The sequence below is a fragment of the Galeopterus variegatus genome, unplaced genomic scaffold, assembly GCF_000696425.1.
Source record: "Galeopterus variegatus unplaced genomic scaffold, G_variegatus-3.0.2 Scaffold2861, whole genome shotgun sequence".
Lineage (NCBI taxonomy): Eukaryota > Metazoa > Chordata > Mammalia > Dermoptera > Cynocephalidae > Galeopterus > Galeopterus variegatus.
The window spans coordinates 252,048-258,502 of record NW_007728972.1 but is presented as its reverse complement, the minus strand read 5'-3'; the positions used below and the strand labels follow the sequence as shown (position 1 = coordinate 258,502).

The 6,455-nt window shown below is 36.6% G+C and overlaps 1 protein-coding gene across 1 annotated transcript in view; it reads left to right on the top strand.

The window, feature by feature from the left end:
* The first annotated feature begins 441 nt into the window (after positions 1 to 441).
* KMT2C (lysine (K)-specific methyltransferase 2C) overlaps positions 442 to 6,455 on the top strand; it is a 180,843-nt gene continuing 174,829 nt past the window's right edge. Inside the window, exons 1-2 of the mRNA XM_008583232.1 lie at positions 442 to 556; positions 1,585 to 1,694. The gene's annotated coding sequence lies outside the window, so the exon portion shown is untranslated. The remainder of the gene's footprint in view (positions 557 to 1,584; positions 1,695 to 6,455) is intronic.

Below are 6,455 nucleotides of genomic sequence, written 5' to 3'. Positions count from 1 at the left end.
AATTTATAACTAATTTTAATATTTGGGGCTGGCCCTAAGCATTTAAGTTAAGACCAAAGTGAATGTTCATTTTGTGTGTTAGAATATGGTTCCTACTAGAATATGAGTGAGTCAGTTTTTTAAAAATTATAATATTGAATGGAAACATAAATTTATAACTAATTTTAATATTTGTGGGTTTGGAGACTTTTTCTTAGTTGTTGCTTACATGATATAATATGGCAACCCAGTTTACTATTGTACTATGAATAATAACAACAGACGAATTGTAAAATTTGTTTTATGACAGTTTATGCCTAATAAATTAAAATTGATTTTGCATTACATTGTATTTAAATTGTTATAAAATGAAATGAGTTTCTACTTGATATTACTCTCATAGCTGTTTTATTTTATTTTATTTTCAGAGAACGATCTCCTCAGCAAAATACAGTATCTTGTGTAAGTGTAAGCACCCAAACAGCTTCAGATGATCAGGCTGGTAAATTATGGGATGAACTCAGTCTGGTTGGTCTTCCAGATGCCATTGATGTCCAAGCCTTATTTGATCCTACAGGTATGAGCCTGTCTTCATTAACAACTACCTGTTGATTCCTGAAGCATTTTAATTTTAGTGTGCTATCAACTTACTCAGCAGTAAATACTTTTCATTTAAAAGTAATTACGATAATATTGTTAAAAATGTCATTAAGTATGCCTGGTTTGGTAAAAGAAATTCTAATTATGTTACTTAATTTGTTTAAAATTTGCACAGTGCCAACAGTGGACTGGATGCTTTTATAAATATTTGCATTTACTTTTGTGTAGGTATCAATGCCATGGAGATCTGACACTTGAGGAAAGAGAAAATTTTAAAGGAATATGTGAGAACTGGATGTATTTAACTTGAGGATTCAGGACAATAGATCTAGCTGTGTGGGTTATCCTATTGTAACAGTACCGTAACTCACACTCCTAATATGGTGCTGTTGGGATTTTAAATAAATCTCATTCTACACTTGAACTGCAGATTTATTGATTGTGGTTCACGTGCTGTGTGATGGTGAATTTTAAGACTGAGCTATTGTATTAACAATTGATGTGTGCTCCTGCTGTGGAATGGAGGGGGAATAGAGGTGTGTGTTGTTTATTTTCCATACATCGCCTTTATCATCATCACAGTATTAAATAATGTCCTGTCTGTTTTATATAAAGATACCAAATAAAATATCTTACAGTAATATTTAAATAAAATGACTAAAAACTAGTTTGAAAAAATAATCACTAATTCAATGATTCTTAAACTTTCATGTGCATCAGAATCACCTGGAAGGCTTGTTAAAGCACAGATTGCTGGGCCCTACTGAAGAGTTTTTGATTCAGTAGGTCTCAGTTGTGATCTGAGATTCTTCATTGCTAACAAGTTCCCAGACTGACGCTGATGTTGTCAGTTCAGGGATTAGACCCACATTTTGAGAAGTGCTGCTATAGTGATAACACAGTTATAGGAGGTTATGGTGCATTTATCAGTTAGAATTGATTTTGGAGTTGAATGTCTTTTTTTAATGTTTATTCAATCTCTCCTTTTCATTTTTGCCATCTTAGGCACTTGTTGGGCTCATCACCGTTGTGTGGAGTGGTCACTGGGAGTATGCCAGGTGGAAGAACCGTTATTAGTGAACGTGGACAAAGCTGTTGTCTCAGGGAGCACAGAAGTAAGTAGAGGAAACAAACATGTAAACTGCAGTTTTATAACACTGACTTTGCTCAACATAAGGGTTCACTTGTAAGAATTATTTATTAAATGATTAGCATAGTATAAAATCCCTCAAAATTAAATTATTAATTTATATTAGGAGTAGTTCGTGCAAACCACCAGTATGTTAAATTATTCACTAAAGTAAATCTTTAAAATAAATATTTTACACTTAAATCAGAAATTGAAAGTTTTAGAAATGAGAATAACTATACTTATATATTCATGTGGTTATTCTTCAAGACAAAATAATTTATAAGGATTTAAAATAAGAGAGATGAGGGCTGGTCCATTAGCTTACAGGGGTAGAGCACGGTGTTATTAACACCATGGTCAAGGGTTCAGATCCCCATACTGGCCAGCTGCCAAAAAACCAAACCAAAACTAAGTAAATAAAATGAGAGACAAGATTTGAGAGGTCTTTAGTCCACAATCTGGAGTAATTCTGTTTGATATTTTAAACATTGGTTAAAATGTTTCTTTTTAGTCCAGTTGACAGTTCACTTTATCTTTTTGGCATTATCCCAAAGTAAAATGCACACAATCTGTTATTTTTCAAAGCTTTCACTGTTATTTTCATGTAATTTTGAAATTACCACAAAAATAAATGCAACAATTACCTCCTATCTATAAAACTCCATGAAGTGATATTTCTTTGCTATCTACAAATTCCCTTTGGTTTTTACAAGTATATTTGGGAAAAGTAAGACAGCCCTTCCAAAGAAATATTAAAACTGGAAATTTTGACCATAGAAACTGTATAGGCTCTAATAGATAGAAAGCTTTCAAAAGTATGGTTGAGACAAGGAATTAGATTCAAGTAATTATTCAATTATCATAACATTAGCTTTACTCAGATTTTCAAAATGGCTTAATTTACATGGATGAATGGCTGTAACCTCAAGAATAGTCAAGTCATAGTGCTTGTTTGAAATTTGACATTGCATCTAAGTGCATATGTTATCAAATTTTGAACAATGTGATTCATAATAGTACATTGTCCAGTCTGATCATACATAGATGGCCAGATTAGAACTATGATAAATCTTCAAGATCTATCTCTTTTATAGACTACTTGAGAAGTAGTTTTGGGTTATTTTGTGACAAAGTATTACAGGGAAGGCAAAAAACAAAGGCTAAAATGAACTTTGTGGTGTTGGATTGGTACCAGAGGAATCAATATAAACTCATGGTGTTTGACATTTTTAAAGACAAATACAGAAATAAAGGTGTATGCATACACATGAGTTTGTGTGTCAACATATATTTCTTATTTCTGTTTGCTAAGATGGTAGTTAAAAGAAAGCTTTCCTCGCTGTCCTTTTTGGATGTAAGGTGCTATTTTTGTTTCTTAATGCTTGCAGATTAATATTTAACTAGTATTTAGAGATCAAGGCTATGCCCTACCACTGGCAGAGGAATCCTAGGGCCTTGGAAGACTTGCATTCGTTCTGACTTTGTCCCTGCATTAGTACCGAGTGGGCCCAAGTAAGTCAAGAGCAGATCGAGTACTTGGAGTAGTAGGCGGTGAGAAAATTAGAAGGGAACTGGTGACAACATCGTCAAACCTTTACCTCTACACTAGATTCAACCACTTAAAACTTACAGTAGTGACAGTCTTTTATTGCCATTCTTGCCATTTTTTGTTTTGTTGTATGTTTTTCCTCATTATCAAATAGGCACAGGACGGACAGTTAGGTAGAACTTTGCCTCTAAGAAAGGAAGATCTATCTCACAGGCAAAAAAATTCAAACATATAACAGCACATTTGTTGACAAGGCTGTGGGGAAACAGGCAGTGTCATATTTGCTGGTGGAGATACAAATTGGTACAAATCTTCTGGTGGGAAATTTGGTGATACCTAACAACCAAATATGCATTTACACTTTGATTCTTTGAGGAATCTATCCTGAATATGCCTCCAACAATACAAAAATGTAACTATTAATATACAAATTGGTACAAATCTTCTGGTGGGAAATTTGGTGATACCTAACAACCAAATATGCATTTACATTTTGATTCTTTGAGGAATCTATCCTGAATATGCCTCCAACAATACAAAAATGTAACTATTAACAGTTATTAATAATAGTATTGTTTAATTTGAAAATATTGGAAACTACCGAAATGCCCACACATAGAAGAATGTTTGAATAAACTATGGTACATTCATATGATGGAGTACTGTGCAGCTGTAAAAAAACAGTGAAGAATACATCTCTGAAGTTATGTGGAGTGATTTTCATTGTACATTATTAAGTGAACAAAAAGTGCAAAAGAGCATTTATAGTGTGCAACCCTTTGTGTAAGAATGAATCAGATATAAGAAAATACACATGCATATACTCATTTTTGGAAAAGAAATACTGGCAAGATAAACCCGAAACTAAAGAGATTGGTTACCTGTAGGGAGTGGGGGAAAAGAGGTAGACAGAAGGGAATGACATCTGTGTAGCAGGGGTAAAATGTGAGTGACACTTATCAGAATATATTTTTTGTGTATTTCTGACTCTTAGAACCATAGGAATTTTTTACATATTCCCCAAGTAAGCAATTACCACCAGTCAGTATGTGAGGAACCCAAGAAGGAATAGCAAAATTTACATTAAAGGGGATAGGGAAGAAAAGAGCTGACCTAAGTATCTCTAGAAAACAGTATCTTGATTAGATACAAAGCTAAAGACAAAAAGAACTGTACAGGGCCGGCCTGGTGGCGCACTCGGTAGAGTGCAGCGCTTGGGAGCGCGGCGGCGCTCCTGCCGACGGTTTGGATCCCATATAGAGACCGGTCCGCTCACTGGTTGAGCGCAGTGCGGGCGTGACACCAAGGGTTGCGATCCGTTGCCGGTCGCGGTATGGGAGCGACACTGAGGGTTGCGATCCCGTTATGGGTCACAGTTGCTGTTCCTTCTCTGTTGAATACTCTTCTTAGATTTATGCATGACCTGCTCACTCATATCCTTTACGTATGTATTTAAGAATGAGTTACCCTTGGGCTGGCCCGGCGGCACACTCGGTAGAGTGCAGCGCTTGGGAGTGCAGCGGCACTCCTGCCGAGAGTTCAGATCCCATATAGAGACGAGTCCACTCACTGGTTGAGCACGGTGCGGGCATGACACTGAGGGTTGCGATCCCATTGCCAGTCGCGGTACGGGAGCGACACTGAGGGTTGCAATCCCGTTACCGGTCACAAAGAAAGACAAAAAGGAAAAAAAAAAAAAAAAAGAGAATGAGTTACCCTGTCAGTGAGGCCTTTGTTTGGCTTGCATCAGAGATTTCTAAGTGCCTCTTCCTCCCATAATATCCCTGCTGTATTGTTTTCTCCTTTGTACTTATCACCGTCTAACTTAGTGTATATTTACTTAATGATCTTGTTTATTGTTTATCTTCCCTCACTAGAATACTAATGCCATTAGGACAAGGATTTTTTCTGTTTTGGTTATTCCTCAGTAAATATCTGCAGACTAAATGAATAGCATTGAAGATCTTCATGGAATCATTCATAGTCAGGAAGGAAGTCCGAAGTGCCCAAAAGTGTTACTGGAGGTCATCAATGTAGTTAATTTTATACAAGTTTACACACTTATAGTTGTCAAAAAAAATCTCTAAAATAGAGTACATCTTTACAATTGATTGGGAGAGAGGGTCCCATGAAAATCCTCGATATCACAAAACATTGCCTAGGGGCAAAGTGTATAATAAAAGTTCTGTTGAACTTAGAACACATTTTTATTTTAGCAAAAGACAGATGTTCTAAATTTGACCTTATTATGATGACATGTGGCTGAGTGTATTATGATACCTAGCTCTATTTTTGAAAAAATAAATAAACATTTAACCTGCCTCTTGAAGACAAAGGTGACGTTTTAATAACGAGAATGTAATGACTTTTCAAATAAATGTGTGCTGGGAGTTAAGCATTTTTGAAACAGATGTTTGGAGTTATTTCCGTTGATATTTTATTGGCAGAAACAGTGAATGTTTATATTAAAAAAAAAACCAAAACAGAAACTTTAATATTTGTCATAAAAAAATTTGGATATGGAATTTCCCGATTTGTTTAAAAAAATATTCTAAAGAGTTTTGGTATGTTTTAAAATTATTTGTTAAAAATTTAATACTTTTTGATTAAGGACGTTGTGGAAATCATGCACTACTTACTTCTATTTAGATTTCTCTACTTTGGGGAGAATCTTTTTTTTTTTTTTTTAAAAAAAAGAACCTATGTCAGCTATTAAAACCAGATACTGAAATAAATGGTGGTTAGAATCAGGCCTTTCAGTTTAAGAAGGTGAAAGAGAATAAGATACAAAGCTCAGATGGAGGGGTTGCAGTGCTCCCTCAGTTTTTCTTTTTTTTTTTTCCCTTTTTGTCTTTTTTCGTGTCCGGCAACAGATCGCAACCCTCAGTGTCGCGCCCGCACCGGACCGGGACCGGCAACGGGATCGCAACCCTCGGTGTCGCGGCCGCACCTCGCTCAGCCAGTGAGCGGGAACCAGTCTGTATGTGGGATCCGAACCCTTGGCGGGAGCACCACCGCACTCCCAAGCGGCGCACTGTAGCAGTGCGCCACCGGGCCGGCCCGCTCCCTCAGGTTTTTGATTGTGCACATCTTTTAATAAGAAATGTTTGAGGGCCGGCCCGGTGGCGCACTGCTACAGTGCGCCGCTTGGGAGCGTGGTGGCGGCACTCCCGCCGAGGGTTCGGATCCCACATA